This window comes from Macaca nemestrina, chromosome 5, assembly GCF_043159975.1.
Source record: "Macaca nemestrina isolate mMacNem1 chromosome 5, mMacNem.hap1, whole genome shotgun sequence".
Lineage (NCBI taxonomy): Eukaryota > Metazoa > Chordata > Mammalia > Primates > Cercopithecidae > Macaca > Macaca nemestrina.
Window position 1 is genome coordinate 157,467,597 of NC_092129.1, and position 18,072 is coordinate 157,485,668.

General features: G+C 42.7%; 1 long non-coding RNA gene across 1 annotated transcript; it reads left to right on the forward strand.

The window, feature by feature from the left end:
• Positions 1-3,149: 3,149 nt before the first annotated feature.
• LOC139363202 (uncharacterized) lies at positions 3,150-8,099 on the forward strand. The gene is made up of 3 exons (XR_011623151.1): positions 3,150-3,389; positions 3,504-3,613; positions 7,732-8,099. It is a non-coding gene; the product is annotated as an uncharacterized lncRNA (long non-coding RNA).
• The last annotated feature ends 9,973 nt before the right edge of the window (positions 8,100-18,072 follow it).

The window sequence follows — 18,072 nt, forward strand, 5'->3', positions numbered from 1 at the left end:
ACGCAATTTCGAAAGCATACTATTTTTTTTTTTTTTTTTTTTTTTTTTTTTTGAGACACAGTCTCGCTCTGTCGCCCGGACCGGAGTGCGGTGGCGCGATATCGGCTCACTGCAACCTCCACTTCCCAGGTTCAAGCGATTCTTCCGTTGTCCCGCCTCAGTCTCCGAACAGCTGGGATTACAAGCGCAAGCCACCACGCCTGGCTAATTTTTGTATTTTTAGTAGAGATGTGATTTTGCCATGTTGGCCAATCTGGTCTCGAACTCTTGGCCTCAAGTGATCCGTCCGCTTTGGCCTCCCAAAATCCTAGCATCATAGGCGTGAGCCCACAGCAGCTGGCCATCACATTAATTCTTAACTCAGCAGAAACCTATCCATGGGGGTGCTAAAATGATACGTTTTTAGATGATCAACTTTAACACAGGGTAATATCATTTCAAATATTAGTTTTGCAAAGCGTAAGGTTCTTGTCTAGTTTTCTATGACTCTGAAGCTCAGAACAGCTATTATCCTCCCTCATTAACGAAGAAATCCACTTGTGGAATCTGGCATCGGAAATCTGTTTCATTATGGCCTGGCATGTTGACTCACCTCTGTAATCCCAGGACTTTGGCAGGCCGAGATGGGGAGATCACTCGAGGTCAGGAGTTCGAGACCAACCTGGCCAAAATGGAGAAACTCCTGTCTCTGTTAAAACTACAAAAATCAGCCGGGCATGGTGGTGGGCGCCTGTAATCCCAGCTACTCGGGAGGCTGAGGCAGGGGAATCGCTGGAACCCAGGAGGCAGAGGTTGCAGTGAGCAGAAATGTTGCCATTGCACTCCAGCTGCTGGACAGAGCAAGACTCCCTCTCAAAAAAACAAACAAAAAAACAAAAAAGAAAGAAAAAGGAAAAGAAATCTGTTTCATTCTTCTTCATGTTCCATTAAAGATAATTACCTTGTCATGTAATACAACATGCACAGGGCAAATGATCCTTCTTGTACAAGTAGTCCATTGAGCCCAATGTTCACTCCTTTATGGCACACAGATTTTTTTTTTTCTTTTCTGAACAAGAATTGAAAGCACATTTAACTTGGCCATTAATCTCCTCAAGTCCATGAAACATTTATTTGAGTGGGGCGAGTCTGGATGAATTAAATGTAATGTTTTATCTCTTCTCCAACCTCAATGGACTGAATAAGTTATCCTGTTTCAAAGATGTATTTACTATTATTCATTTGGTCAAAATACACTTTTCAAACGGTTAAATGCATGATTATTATATGAATATGAAATAAACATTTGCCAAAGGTTTAATTCACTAATGAGGGAATCATCAAGATGGTAAAACCGATTCAAAGAATTTATTGATAGTCACTGAAAGAAGCGATGCTGTAAATTAACTTTGCTAAGTGAAATAGAGAACTAGAAACTGCCCCATAGGGCAATATAACTGTTACTGTTTCTACAGGACAGAAAATAACTAAATATCAGACGAAGTTTATTTGCATCATCACAGTTGTCTACAAGTTAACGACGGTCCCTTACAAAGCTGAAAAAATACCCTAATCAATAAATAGTAAACTAGGCCGGGCTTGGTGGCTCAGGCCTGTAATACCAGTAGTTTGGGAGCCTGAGGCAGGTAAGTCGCTTGAGATCAGCAGTTTGAGATCAGCCATGGCCAACGTGGTGAAATCCTGTTTCTACAAAAAATACAAAAATTAGCCGGGAGTAGTGGTCGGGTGCGTGTAGGCCCAGCTACTGGGACTGGCTGAAGAGGGAGGATCCCATGAGCCCAGGAGTTTGAGGCCACAGTGAGCTATGATTGTTTCACTGCACACTGCAGCCTGAGAGACAGAGCCAGACCCTGTCTCAAAAATAAATAGTAAGCCAAAACAATGCTACATACTCGTGGAGCAGTAATTTATCTAATGGAGCAATTTTGCCCTCACAAGGGTCATCTGACAATGTAAGAAGACATTTTTAATTGTTATGACTGAGGAACATAGTAGGTAAATAGCTGTGACTGAGGAATATAGTAGGTAAAGAACAGGAATGCTAGTAAACATCCTGTAATGCATAGAACAGCCCCTACAACAAAGAATTATAATATCTAGTCCAAAATGTCAATAGCGCTCTATTGCAACTCTGCTCTAGAGAATGAAAATAAGATAATCCTGGGCCTGCAGTTTTCCAATTGGCTCCCCTTGTCCAGATTGGTCCTCTCGGTTCTGTTCTCCACACAAAATGCCAGCAAGTTCTCACTGAGAGGTGTCTGAGGTTCATAAGATTGGCACCATTGAAAGAAGTTCAGGCCGATCGCGGTGGCTCACGTCTGTAATCCCCAGCACTTTGGAAGGCCGAGGCGGGTGGATTACCCGAGGTTAGGAGTTCAAGACCAGCCTGGCTAACATGGCGAGACCCTGTCTCTACTAAAAATACAAAAATTAGCTGGGCATGTTGGCGGGCGCCTGTAATCCCATCTACTCGGGAGGCTGAGGCAGGAGAATCGCTTAAACCAGGGAGACGGGGGTTGCGGTGAGCCGAGATCGGGCCATTGCACTCCAGCCTGGGCAACAAGAGTGAAATTCCATCTCAAAAAAAAAAAAAGTTCCTCTTTTCTGCCACTCTCCCAACAAACCCTTTATTGTGAAAGAAAATAATTAGGTTTCCCCTAAAATAGATTCACAAGAAGGAGCGTGAACATTCATATTAAAAGTCTGACCTACTAACAGAACCATCCAGTGTAAGATAAATGTGATTTATGAAGTCTTCCAAGCACAAGTCCTTCCTGCCTTTTCTTGTGGACTGGGGCCCCTACTTGTGTGTAATCCTACACCCGCCCTGAGGCAGGATCCACTCCTTCATTTCTCCAGCGCCAAATTACAGACAATTCAGACAGAGAAGACAGGCCTGAAGGAAACTTGAGGGACAGCGGAAAGTGATGGGAACAAACGTTAGATCTGAGGGATTATGAGACGGGCATGACAAATTGTATTCTTGTAGGTTAGGAATTATGATTATCCTATATATGGCTAAAATTATCTTCTATGTGTTCATTTTCAAAACAAAATATAACCCAATGTGAAAACGGGAAGCTGGAAAGGTTTTGCTTTCCTTTGTTCTCCTTCATAAATAGTATTCTTAGATGCAGGTGGGAGATGAGTCTCCAGTCCCACCTGCCTCTCCCAGCCCCCCACCTCACTCCCGCGGTAGTGCAAGAGAAGAGAGTATCAGTAGCGCCAGAAGCCAGGACCCAGGGTGGGTGCCCTGGCGTCCGGTTTCATTGACTTGCTAATTGGAAGACTACAAAGCCTTTCGCACAGGGAAAGGTGAAGAGGCGGTGGCGAGGGGGGCACCTGCGTTGACGAATAGACACACAAAGAAAAAGAAAGCTTCGCAAAGGGTATCTCTGCTCCCGGGTGGTCATTTTGAGCTAAGGGGCTGGGGGTCCGTCGCCCTCTTCCACTTTCTCAGCTTTTTCACCCGCTTACGCTTTCTTTCCACTTGTGTTTGGTAGCGGAGCTGATTTTCCGAATGGTAGCCATCTGGAGCTAGCGGCAAGCAAGAGGACAGCAAGCGGACGGCGAGTGCGTTTCGTTGGAGGTTCGGAAAACCAGCGAAATAAAGGTAACCGGGAACTTGCGGTCCTGGGCCAGCGTGGGGAGCAACGGGTCCCGTGATGGGGAGGAGGTCACATGGTGGCGAGGGTGTGGCCTATTTGTGTTGCCAGGTGCGCAGGTGCAGTTGCCGTCACGGCTGCAGAACGCCGCGGGTGACATGAAAGGTGGTATAGTGGCGCTCTGTGCATCTGCGTATTTATAGATGAAATAAGTGTCATTAAAAAAAAATGCGGGCCAGGCGCGGGGGCTCACGCCTGTAATCCCAGCACTTTGGGAGGCCCAGGCGGGCGGATCACGAGGTCAGGAGATCGAGACCATCCTGGCAAACACGGTGAAACCCCCCGCTCTACTAAAAATACAAAAAACTAGCCGGGCGAGGTGGCGGGCGCCTGTAGTCCCAGCTACTCGGGAGGCTGAGTCAGGAGAATGGCGTGAACCCAGGAGGCGGGGCTTGCAGTGAGCCGAGATCGCGCCGCTGCATTCAGCCTGGGCGACAGAGAGAGACTCCGTCTCAAAAAATATATAAATACACACATACATACATACATACAGCCCATGTTGCAAAGTAACATGCAGTTAATTCGCAGTTTTCCATTCATTCATTCGGTAAAGGTTTACTGCGTACCGGCTGCGGGCTGGTGGAAGAGGCCCTGGGTTCTTTGTGAGCGCGTGGTCCGTTGAGGGTGAGGAAATCGGACCACCAACCCCCACGTGTAGGGGAGGACGTGGTGCAGCAGCGCCACATAAAGCCGGAGGAACCCCAAGTGGAGGCCGCTTGGGTCCTTCCGGAGTGAGTAAAGAACCAATTTCTGTGGCATGTGTTTCTACAGTAACTGTATTGTAATACTTCCTAAAACGAGTAAATATGTATTGTACCAATTGTGTACATAGACCCTTTTGAACACAATTTAAAAGTAAATATGAATTTTGGTAGTAGAAGGTACAGCAACATGACGGGCTATTTACTCGTGTGTGACATGTAATGGAAAGAACACAGACAGGTGTTTTAGCCACTTAGTCCATTTTTGAATCTTTGTCCCACAAGCAGTATGACTTCCCTAACTTCCTCATGCCTTATGCAAAATGGGGATGATGATAATGAAGATAATACAGATCCTAAGGGGATAGTTGTGAATATCAAATGAAACAGAATTTGTAGCGCACATTTCTCAGAGTGTGCTGTCTACTGCCTTACTCCCACAGGCTCAAACAGGGGAACCCACAGAGGGTACTTGGAAAGCCTTTTAGCTGGGCCTTATTTTTGGTTAAATTAGAGTATAAAGAATTCAAGAATAACACCATAGGAAGCATACGAGTAATAACGTAATCATTAAAACAAGTCCCAAACAGTACCACAAAAAACCTAAGTACACAAGAATTTAGACTATGTAAGAGATCAGATTTGGTTGAGATTAATTAAGGAAAGCCTCGTAGATGGAGTTATAGTCCTTACAGAGGATTTTTTTTTTTTTTTTTTTTTTGAGACAGGGTCTCACTGTGTTGTTAATGCTGGAGTGCAGTGGTCCAGGCTGGTGTGCAGTGGTGGGATCAGAGCTCACTGAAGTATTGATCTCCAAGTCTCAAGGGATCCTCTCCCCTCAGCCTCCTGAGCAGCTGGGATTAAGGCACATATCATCATGCCCAACTGATGGGCTGTTTTATTTTGTTTTTGTATTTTTGTAGAGACTCAGTATGTTGAGTCGTAGGTCTCACTATGTTGCCCTTGCTTAGATAGGAATTTTGATCAGAATCACTTTTTTTTCCCCCCCAAGACGGAGTCTTGCTCAGTCACCCAGGCGGGAGTGGTGCAGTGGCCCAGTCTTGGCTCACTGCAACCTCCGCCTCCCAAGTTCAAACAATTCTTCTGCCTCAGCCTCCCTAGTAGCTGGGATTACAAGCGCCCGCCACCGTGCCCAGCTAATTTTTGTATTTTTGGTAGAGACAGGGTTTCACCATGTTGGCCAGGCTGGTCTCGAAATTCTGACCTCGTGATCAACCCACCTCAGCCTCCCAAAGTGCTGGGATTATAGGCGTGAGCCACTGTGTCTGGCCAGAATCACTTTAAAAAAAAAAAAAAAATAGAGATGGGTCTCACTATGTGGCCCAAGCTGGTCTTGAACTCCTGGGCTCAAGCAATCTTCCTAGCTTGGCCTCCCAAAGTGTTGGGATTACTGGCGTGAGTCACCGCACCCTGCCCAGAATCACTTTTGACAAAAGTTAGTAGTGACATTTTGAATAGATTCCTGACAAAAGTTAAGTAGAGACATTTTGAATCCATCCTAGTATTATGTATGTGTGAGCAAGAGCTAAAAGTTACTTGATTTTTTTATTTGTGTATTTTACATTGATCTTGGTAGTCAAATGAGTGAACATTTCAGCTTTTGTAATTTTGAGAATAAAAGTACTAAAAGGAAGCAATATGTACACAGCAGTGACCTGTATATTCACAGACATGTATTGATCACTGACTATTCCAGGTCCTATGCTAAGTTCTGGGAACACACAGAAACAAGACAGCCTCTGTCCTCAAAAGCTGTCAAAATTTAAAAGCTCAAAGAGTAGGTCATGAGTCAGTTATGGAAATAAAGGTTTTTGGCTTTAAAGGTCTGATTCAGAATGCTTGGAATTTAAGTTTGTAGAACCTTTCTGGTTGGTGATTTACACTATACTATAATAAAAGTGTATTTTGCTTATGTAAACATATATCTTTTGGAAGAAGTCCTGGAACTCTCTGAACTCTAGACGCAAGCAATTATGAAAATTAGGAAATATGTGCTGGGACACAGACAGATACTAAAAATGATTACACAAGGCAAAGCTAAATTAATCATACTTGCCAACAACTTCCCTGCTTTAAGATAAATTTCTCCCCTGGTATGCTATATAGATTGATTGCAAATATCTAACATGAAGAATGCCATAAGATGGTTAAAACATGCTTTATACATACCAGCAGACATCAGTATTTTTAGAAGCTTTTCAGAGTAAAATTTTATCATTTTTTTCCCTTGAGTTTTTTTTTTTTAATTGATTCATAACTTCTCCTTCCCCTATGACTTTTGGTTAAAGGTATTCTATACTAGAAATGTAAGATTTTTAAAAAGTAAAAATCAAAAGAGCTAGGAAAGTAGAAAAAGTGAATGGTAAAATCCGTAAACTTTTACTAGACTTTAGATAACTGTCAGGAAAACATCTAACATTTCGAAGTACCTGATATGTTTAGGCATTACTTATGTAGCCTTCACTAACTGAGGTCTGTCTTGTGTTCAGTTAGCCTTCGAGCACATAATATAGGGCCTTGATTGACTGTGGCAGGGTTTTAATAAATGATAACAGTTATTAATGCTTAATAAAGAAATTTTTGGCTGGGTGCAGTGGCTCATGCCTGTAATCCCAACACTTTGGAAAGCCGAAGCCAGCAGATCACCTGAGGTCATGAGTTCGAGACCAGCTTGGCCAACATAGTGAAACGTTGTCTCTGCTAAAAAATACAAAAATTAGCTGGGCATGGTGTTGTGTGCCCATAATTCCAGCTGCTCAGGAGTCTGAGGCAGGAGAATCGCTTTAACCCGGGAGGTGAAGGTTGCAGTTGAGCCGATCGCATCACTGCCCCCCAGCCTGGGCAACAGAGGGAGACTCCATCTCAAAAAAAATAAATAAATAAAACTAAAAAAATTTAACCCTGGGGAATATGGCAGAACCTCGTCTCTCCAAAAAATACAAAAATTAGCTGGGCGTGGTGGCACGTGCCTACAGTTCCAGCTACTCAGGAGGCTGAGATGGGAGGATCACTAGAGCCTGGTGTTAATGGTGGAGGGTGTCCAGGTTCTTGGTGTCTTGAACAAAGAATTGGACAAAACGCACAAACAGAGCAAGGAAAGAATGAAAGGTTTTATTGAAAATGAAAGTACACTCCACAGTGTGGGAGTGGGGCTGAGCATAGGGGCTCAAAGGCCCCGTTACAGAGTTTTTGTGAGTTTAAATACCGTCTACTTGGGGTACACCCTATGTAAATGAAGAGGATGAAGTAAAGTTACAAAGTCATTTACTCCGTGTATGCCCTAGGGAGAGGATATTTCCTGTTATAGCTGAAGTGTGAGTTGGCCTTGTGTTCCCTGCTTCCAGATCCTATTTTCCTGCCTCACTGGGAAGTCGAGGCTGCGGTGAGCCGAGATCGCGCCACTGTACTCCAGCCTGGGCAACAGAGGGAGACTCTGTGGCATAGACAAATGGGAAGAAAGCTGAGTGAGATAGCCTATTTTCTGATTATCCCCAATTCTCTCTGCTACCTTACCTTTCATACTGTCCTCCAAAATAATGTAGTGACGTTTTCTTAGAAAGACTTATTACAACATGGCTGTTTCAGACCTATCCCCACTCCTGGTCTTGCCTCACAGAGTAACCCTAATGAGATACGGCAGGATATCCCTCCACTCCCTGTCAAGATCTTGTCCTGTACTTGTCTAACAGATGTCAATGAGAGGTATCCCTTTTCTGACCACTTTTTCTTTTCTTTTTTTTTTTTTTTTTTGAGACGGAGTCTCGCACTGTCGCCCAGGCTGGAATGCAGTGGCGCCATCTCGGCTCACTGCAAGCTCTGCCTCCCGGGTTCACGCCATCCTCCTGCCTCAGCCTCCTGAGCAGCCGGGACTACAGGCACCTGCTACCACACCCAGCTATTTTTTTTTTTTTTGTACTTTTAGTAAAGATGGGGTTTCACCGTGTTAGCCAGGATGATCTCAATCTCCTGACCTCGTGATCCACCCGCCTCGGCCTCCCAAGGTGCTGGGATTACAGGCGTGAGCCACCACGCCCGGCTCTGACCTCTTTTATATTACTGTTTTTCCTTTCTGAAGTCTCCTTAGAGTCTATTGTTTCTGCATTTAACATTGGTATACTTTCACGTGATAATGCATGCCCCTAGAAGGGTGCCTACTTTTCACAGGGCGGCAGGAGAGAGACTGGGAACCAAGTGAAGGGGGAAACCCCTTATAAAACCACTGGATCTCATGAGCAATTACCATGAAGAGAATAGCACAGGGGCAACCACCCCCATGATTTCATTACCTCCCACTGGGTTCCTCCCATGACACATGGAGATTTTGGGAACTACAATTCAAAATGAGATTTGGGTGGTGAAACAGCCACACCATATCACCAGCTTTATAAAGGGTTAATAAGGACCTGAGGGTTACAGTGGCTTATCAGATGAAGGGCTAGTATTCTCACTGCCTGATTATTACAGCAATCACAATATTGTAAACACACACAAAAATGGGCATCGTACTCTCAGAACGTTGTTTTTTTTCCTACCTCAAGATGATTTTATAAAAGTCTTCATAATCCAGTTCTTGGTTCATAAACACAGTAATTCAGAAGCCACTTTAGTCTTCCTGGTCTCTAAAATGTATATAACTTTTCTTAGATTAATTATAAATTAATTAATTGATTGTCATTCCCACATCTTAGGTGATTCTGATGTCACTCAAAGCATTTTAGAATTACCAATGTGAATTTTAAAAGTACAAGATTGTTAATAAACTATTATTTATATTTAAGTAGTCTTGTGAACTTTTATGGCATTAGATGGGTCTTTAACCAGTTCTTCCAGTCTTTTATTTCCTGGTTGTTTGCCTCTTGCAGTAATTTACATTTGAAAAGAACCATATTTTCTAAAATGTATTTTTGCTAAATGTTAGTTCCTTGAGTATCAAGAGTTCTTTGAGATGTTAATAGACGTTATTTGGTTAAAAAAAGAGCTTTGACTCCATTCTCTTTGCTAGGCCTACTTTAAGCAACGAGCTGTAAATTTCAGAACATTAGAAGATAGATCAGTTGAGATTTTTCTTCATTTTATTTTCCTTCTATGAATAATTAAATATTAGCTGTGTTTTCAGCTCTCAGCTGGTAAGAACGTTGCCTTTTTTAGATGTTGGTGTCCTCTTTCAATTAACACATACCCATTACCCTGCCAAATCTCACCAGTATTAAGTAATTATTTATTAACATATAGTGCATACAATGTGCTGCCACTGTACATGCTTTAACACCTAGTTTCTCAAATTTTGCAACAATCCCAATTCAATTACTGAGCCATTTTCTTTTCTTCATTTGTTTTTTCTTTTTTTTTTTTTTCTTGAGACAGGGTCTGGCTCTGTTCCCAGATTGGAGAGAGGAGACCACTCCTCATATTGTCTTATACTTAATTTCTTGTTTACTGAAAAGGTAGAAGTTAAAAGAATAGACAGAAGTGAAATTCATAGTCAGACAGCCCAGTGCCACATTTCAGGCCTGGTAGTTAAAATTCAACCCCTGACCTCACCACTTGTGGTATCTATAGATTCTAGACATTGTATGAAGAAGCATTGTGAAACTCCCTGTTCTGTTCTGTTTTATTCTGATTACTGGTGCATTGCAGCCCCCAGTCATGTACCCATTGCTTGCTCAATTGATCACGACCCCCACTTCACGCAGCCCCTTTAGAGTTGTGAGCCCTTAAAAAGGACAGGAATTACTTATTCAGAGAGCTCAGTTTCTAGGACGTAAGTCTGCCAATGCTCCCAGCTGAATAAAGCTCTTTCCTTCCACAATCCAGTGTCTGAGGGATTTTTGTCTATGACTCCTCCTGCTACAGGAGTGCTGTGGCATGGACATGGCTCACTGCAAGTTCTGCCTCATGGGGCTTAAACCATCCTCCTACTCAGCCTCCCGACTACCTGGGAGTACAGGCACCTGACACCATGCCTGGCTAGTTATTGTATTTTTTGTAGAGACTGGGTTTCACCATGTTGGCCAGGCTGGTCTCGACTTCCCAAAGTGTTATGATTACAGGAATGAGTCACAGTGCCCAGCCTGAGCCATTTTCAAACCCAGTGTGTTCAGCCTCTTAATGTGAATCATTAGCCAGGAACTTGCCTTGCTCTAATCTCATCCATACACAAATTTTACATGACTTTTGACATCTAAAGAAGCTCTTTGGATTAAAACAGAAATAATAAAGAGAATATGTTCTTAGGCTTGTCCCTAAAATAAACTCTTGCCTAAACTTTCTTCCTTTACAAAAGAATAGAAGAAAATGTTTGGAGATTTCTCAGAAATTACAAAAGGGACACAATTATTACAGTTTTTAGTTGTGTCGTGTTTTTTATATGTTACTCTTGAAGGAGGTTATTTTCTCTCTATAGTTTTTTATTATGAAAAGTTTTTTTTTTTTTTTGAGATGGAGTCTCGCTCTGTTGCCCAGGTTGGAGTGCAGTGGCCGGATCTCAGCTCACTGCAAGCTCTGCCTCCCCGGTTTAGGACATTCTCCTGCCTCAGTCTCCGGAGTAGCTGGGACTACAGGCGCCCGCCACTTCGCCTGGCTAGTTTTTTGTATTTTTTTAGTAGGACGGGGTTTCACCATGTTAGCCAGGCTGATATCGATCTCCTGACCTCGTGATCCGCCCGTCTCGGCCTCCCAAAGTGCTGGGATTACAGGCCTGAGCCACCGCGCCCGGCCGAAAAGTTTTAAATTTACAAAAAGGAATTGAAATAATATTGCAGTGAACAATATATACACTCCACAATCAACAATTGCTAGTATTTGCCATACTCGCTTTAAATCAATCTCTCTTTCTTGTGTGTGCACACATACAGCATGTACATTTCTTTTGCTGAACTGTTTGAAAATAAGTGACAGATGTGATGACTTTACCATTTAAACACTTCAGCAAGCACTCCTACATGTAAGAGCATTCTACACATCATAAACTTGTTATCACTCCTGGGAAAAGTATCAGTAATTTCATTGTATCTAATAACTGGCTTATGATCCAATTTCTCTAGTTATCCCAAGAATATATTTATGTATTTATTTTTTCGAACTAGAATTCAGTATAGAGTCACTCATTCCATGTGGTTGTAATGTCTTTAGTCTCTCAATATTTTTATAACGTTGACTTTTTAAAGACCATTGATTCATAGTTTTGTTGCATTTGATCTTCTATGTTCTATACATTAGAAGGTATGTCTAGAAACTTGATTCAATTCAACTTAAAATATTTTTGGCTAAAGTATTTCATAGATGATGCTAGTATTTCATATTTTAATACATTAGATGGCCCAAATATTTTCAATTTTCATTTTAGATTGCTTTTAAGATTATATTTAAAATCATATATCCATACAAGGCTAACTTTTTTTTTTTGAGACAGAGTCTCACTCTGTCACTCAGGCTGGAGTGCAGTGATGCAATTTCGGCTCACTGCAACCTCTGCCTCCTGGGTTCAAGCAATTCTTGTGCCTCAGCCTCCCAAGTAGCTGGGATTAGAGGCGTGAGCCACCACACCCAACTAATTTTTGTATTTTTGGTAGAGACAGGGTTTTGCCATATTGGCCAGGCTGGTCTCGAACTCCTGACCTCAGGTGATGCACCTGCCTTGTCCTCTCAAAATGCTGGGATTACAGGCGTGAGCCATCATGCCCAGCAGGCTAATTTTTTTTATTTTTTTTATTTTTTAATTTTTATTTATTTATTTTTTTTGAGACAGAGTTTTGCTCTTGTTGTCCAGGTTAAAGTGCAGTGGCATGATCTCGGCTTACTGCAATCTCTACCTCCTGGGTTCAAATTATTCTCCTGCCTTAGCTTCCCGAGTAGCTGGGATTACAGGCACCCACCATCTCGCCCTGCTAATTTTTGTATTTTTAGTAGAGATGGGGTTTCACTATGTTGGCCAGGCTAGTCTCGAACTCCTGACCTCAGGTGATCCACCTGCCTCGGCATCCTAGGGTGCTGGGATTACAGGCATGAGCCACCACGCCTGGCCCCACTAACTTTTTTTGATGCTATTTCTAGCACTCAAATCCTAGAATTATTTACAGAAACATAAAGCAATGCACATGCTTTATCCTTTTTTATTTTATTTAATTTTTTTGAGACAGGGTCTTGCTCTGTCACCAAGGCTGGAGTGCAGTGGCTCAATCACAGCTCACTGCAGCCTCAACCTCCTGAGCTCAAGTGATCCTCCCACCTCAGCCTCCCAAGTAGCTGGGACTACAGGTGTGCACCACCACACCCAGCTAATTTTTGTATTTTTTGAAAAAGAATTTTTTTAAAAAAAATATAGAGAGACAGGGTCTCTCTATGTTGCCCAGGCTGGTCTTGAACTCCTAGCCTCAAGCAATCCTCCTGCCTTGACCTCCCAAAGTGCTGGAATTACAGGCATGAGCCACCACACCTGACTGCACCTTCATTTCCTATTGCCAGACAATTAAAATATAGCTGTGGATGTAATTTTTGTTAAATCAGTCACGTTCACCCAGTAGATATATGGCAATTTTCATTTTTCTTTTTTCTTACAGTGCTTTATACATTCAGAGAAACTTCTCTGGTAACAAATTATGGAAACGACCCCTGAAAGTAGTCTTGATGGCAGCTTTCTTGAAGGCAGGGACTATATCATGTTCATATTTTTATTAAATGTCCAGCAATGAAAAGGTGCTTAATAAAAATGTGTTTGTCAATTGTTTTGAAAGACACTGTATCTTTTTTAAAGTAGACTTAGAGAACAGTCAAGTCTCACTGTACTGAAGAAAAGTTACTGTGGTCAATTTCATCCATTTTATGTTAACTCATAATTCTCAGTTTCATGGTGTATACACCAACAATACACCCAAATCCTAGGGAGTCCATCTAGTTAGTTACTTAGTTTATTTATTTATTTAGTGACAGGGTCTCACTCTGTCACCCAGGCTGGAGTGTAGTGGTGCAATCATGGCTCACTGTTACCTCCGCCACCTGTGTTCAAGCGATCCTCCCACCTCAGCCTCCCCAGTAGCTGGAACTTGACATGAGCACCACTACATCCAACTAATTTTTGTATTTTTTGTAGAGATGGGGTTTTGCCACGTTGGCCAGGCTGGTCTTGAACTCCTGAGCTCAAGTGATCTGCTCACCTTGGCCTCCCAAAGTGCTGAGATTACAGACGTAAAACACTGCGACAGTCCCCTTCTAGTTTAATACTTGTAATTTCCTGTGCCCAACTCTATGTGCTATTTATCTAAGTAAATAAAATATGGAATCGTTTTAAAACTGGATATAACATCACATGGAGCAGGTGATGAATTACTGTTAATATTCAGGTTACTGAGTAAAGAAAAAAGGGCCTGTGATGACTTATGCCTGTAATCCTAGCATTTTGGGAGGTCGAGGCAGGAGGATTCCTTGAGCCAGGGATTTGAGACCAGGCTGGGCAACATAGGGAGATCTACAAAAAAAAAAAAAAAAAAAAAAAAAGAAAGAAGAAGAAGAAGAAGAGGAAGAGGAAGAAGAAGAAAAGAAGAAGAAGAGAAAAGAAGAAGAAGAAGAAGGAAGAAGGAAGAAGGAAGAAGGAAGAAGAAGAAGAAGAAGAAGAAGAAGAAGAAGAAGAAGAAGAAGAAGAAGAAGAAGAAGAAGAAGAAGAAGAAAACGAAGAAGAAGAAGAAAGGAAGGGTTGGATGGCAGAGGACAGACAGTGGTAATTTGTCATCTTGTCTCCAGATGGCAGAGGACAGACAGTGGTAATTTGTCATCGTGTCTCCAGTGTGCTCAGAGGTGAGCATTCTCTCCATGCAATATCCATGTTCTGGGGCTCCTTACAGACGCAGTGGGCTGCAGACCTGATATATCAAGTCTTCACAGTGATATAACTCTTGTTATCATTGAACCCCTTTTGCTCTGATTAAATAGTAGAGAACATTTTATGTGAATTCAGTCTTTCCAAGTTTGAGGGCAATTTTTAAAAAAATACACTGGGCCACTTAACACTTTTATTCGTTGGTATGGATGTATAAGGTTGGTGTTCTGCCCTTAAAGTTATCCTTGACTATTCTTCTCATTCCCATTCAAATCTACCAGGAAATCTTACTGATTCAGCCTTCCAGATAGACCCACTTCTCTTTCCCTGCTAGTACTCTGATCTTTCTTAATACTTTTTGTCACCAGGAGTCTCTTAATTGGTTTCCTTGTTTCTATCATTGTCCCCCTAAGGTCTTTTCTCAACACAACAGTTAAAATTATCTTTTTAAAAGGTAAGTTAGATTCTGTTACATCGGGAGAACCCGCTCCCGAAGTTTAACGTGGGTTCTTTTCTATTTCCTAAGTGTCTCGGCTGGGCTGAGCAATAAAGGGAAAGAGCACAAGAGAGAGAGAAATTTAAAGCTGGGTGTCCGGGGGAGACATCACATGTCGGCAGTTTCCGTGATGTTCCCCGAGCTGTAAAACCAGCACATTTTTATTAGCGATTTTCAAAAGGGGAGGGAGTGCACAAATAGGGTGTGGGTCACAGAGATCACATACTTCACAAGGTAATAAAATATCACAAGGCAAATGGAGGCAGGGCGAGATCACAGGACCACCGGATGAGGCGAAATTAAAATTGCTAATGAAGTTTCGGGCACGCATTGCCGTTGATAACATCTTATCCGGAAACCGGGTTTGAGAGCAGACAACCTGTCTGACCAAAATTTATTAGGTGGGAATTTTCCTGCTCCTAATAAGCCTGGGAACGCTACAGGAGACCCGGGTTTATTTCATCCCTTCGGCTTCGACCATAAAAGACGGCACGCTTCTAAAGGGGCCGTTTATAGACCTACCCTCAGGGCGCTTTCTCTTTCTCAGGGATGTTCCTTGCTGAGAAAAATAATTCAGCGATATTTCTCCTATTTGCTTATGAAAGAGGAGAAATATAGCTCTTTTCCGTTCTACTCACCGGCGGCCAGTTCAAAGTTACCTCTCTTGTTCCCTGAACATCGCTGTTATCCTGTTCTTTTTTTAAAGATGCCCAGATTTCACATTGTTCAAACACACATGCTCTACAAACAATTTGTGCAGTTGACACAATCACAGGGTCCTGAGGCGACATTCATCCTCCTCAGTTTCTGAAGAAGATGATGGGATTAAGAGATTAAAGTAAAGACAGGCACAGGAAAACACAAGGGTATTGATTGGGGAAGTGATAAGTGTCCATGAAATCGTCACAATTTATGTTCAGAGATTACAGTAAAGACAGGCGTAAGAAATTATAAAAGTATTAATCTGGGGAACTAATAAATGTCCATGAAATCTTCACAATTTATGTTCTTCAGCCACGGCTTCAGCCAGTCTCTCCGTTCGGGGTCCCGCACTTCCCGCAACACTGTTACTCTTCTGTTCAGAACCTTCACAGACTTCCCATCTCTCAGTTAAATCTAAAGTCCTTAAAGCCCGGAAGGCTCCATATCTTTTTGACTTCCTTCCCACTATTCTTCTCTCATACTGCTGCAGCCACACTGTCCCCCTGCTGTTTCTATAGTATACCAGACTGTGCTTTTGCCTTAGGCTCTACTTGATTTCTCTACTTAGAAACTTTCTTTTTTGAGTCTCACTCTGTCTCCCAGGCTGGAGTGCAGTGGTGAGATCTCCGCCCACTGCAACCTCCGCCTCCCGGGCTCATGCGTTTCTCCTGCCTCAGCCTCCTGAGTAACTGGGATTACAGGCACACACCACCACACCCGGCTAATTTTTGTATTTTTAGTAGATACAGGGTTTCACCGTGTTGGCCACGCTGGTTTCTAACTACTGATCTAAAGTGATTCGCCCACCTCGACCTCCCAAAGTGCTGGGATTACAGGCCTGAGCTACGCGCCCAGCTAGGAACTCTTTTATTTTTATTTATTTTGTTTTGAGACGGAGTTTCGCTCCTGTTGCCCAGGCTGGAGTGCAATGGCGCAATCTCGGCTCATCGCAACCTCCGCCTCCCAGGTTCAAGCGATTCTCCTGCCTCAGCCTCCCAAGTAGCTGGGATTACAGGCATGCGCCACTACACCCGGCAAATTTTTTTTTTTTGTATTTTTAGTAGAGACGGAGTTTCGCCATGTTCGTCGGGCTGGTCTCCAACACCCGACCTCAGGTGATCTGCCTGCCTCAGCCTCCCAAAGTGCTGGGAATTATAGGCGTGAGCCACCGCGCCTGGCCTATTTAATGTTTTTATTTTTATTTTTGAGACGGAGTTTCGCTCTTGTGGCCCAGGCTGGAGTGCAGTGGCGCCGTCTCGGCTCACCGCAACCTCCGCCTCCTGGGTTCAAGCCATTCTCCTGCCTCAGCGTCCAGAGTAGCTGGGATTACAGGCATGCACCACCAGGCCCGGCTAATTTTTGTACTTTTAGTAGAGACGGGTTTCACCATGTTGGCCAGGCTGGTCTGGAGTGATCCACCTCAAGTGATCCACCCGCCTCGGCCTCCCAAAGTGCTGAGATCACAGGCGTGAGCCACCACGCCTGGTCCAGGAACTCTTTTTGATAATATTTTTTGACCGTCTTTGCTCAAATGTCACCTCCATGAGGCCCAGCTCTACTACCCTAGCCAATACTGCAACATGCACCACAGCATTCCTAGCGCTTCCAATTACGTTCTAACATCCTACGTAGCTGACTTTTTTTTCTTCTTACCTTTTTATTTGTTACTTTTATACTTAATACTTACTGTTTGCCTCCCTCCATAGAATGTGAGGGGCAGAAATCTTAGTTTTGTTCACTCATGGATCTCAAACACCCAAAACAATGCCTAACACCTATGGTTCTCAATAAACGTGTGTAATGAATGAATGGATAAGTATCTTTAATTTATGTAGGAAACATGTATTAATCAGAAGCTCATCCTTCTGGAGTTTCCCTGAACTGGGAATGGCAGGAAAACATGTAACATCAAGTTTCTCAACCCAAAAAGCGAATACCTTACATCTATTATAGAAACATGGTGGTGTTTTCCATAAGGCGTTGATTGCCTGTGGAATTCTAGACTGAATAGGCAGCCAACTTGCTATATGTATCATAAAATAAAAAAAGGACCTTATAAAACAATGGTTTCTAAAGCATTGGAGATTCAGATCCTGTGAATCTGAGTTAGGGCCCAGGAATCTAAAATTTTAGAAGTGCCTCAGGTGATTCACATGTACAACCAGTCTTGGATACCTGAGCTGGAACATTTTCTTTATATTGCCCTGACACCTGAAGAGATAAGAACTATGTTAGTGAAGTGAGAGGAAAGTATGTGGCTAACTGGGCTTTTGAAATCAACGAAGAGGTGTATGGTATGCTTTTTTAACTCATAGTCATGGATCCTTCTTCCTGCCTCATAAACCTTTTTTGCTGGGATTTGTGCTTCAGAAGTAGCCCAGGAACTTATTAAATATACAAGAGCTCATGCCCTACCACCAACCTACATAACCTATGTTTAAGTATCTCTGGTTTTACAAAACCTCTAGGCTAGAGAAAAGTGTATCCACACCAGGGAGCGCTGAGACTAAGTTCAGCTAGAATTTCAGAGAAGGCTGGAATATGTCAGTCAAGTCAGTAAGGCTAAAATGGTCACCACGATCACATTCTTTCAGAGTAGATGAGCTTTAATAATGCCCTTTTTTTTTGGACAGCAATGAGGAAACTGAAAACATTTGAGGATGAATTAAGACAAAG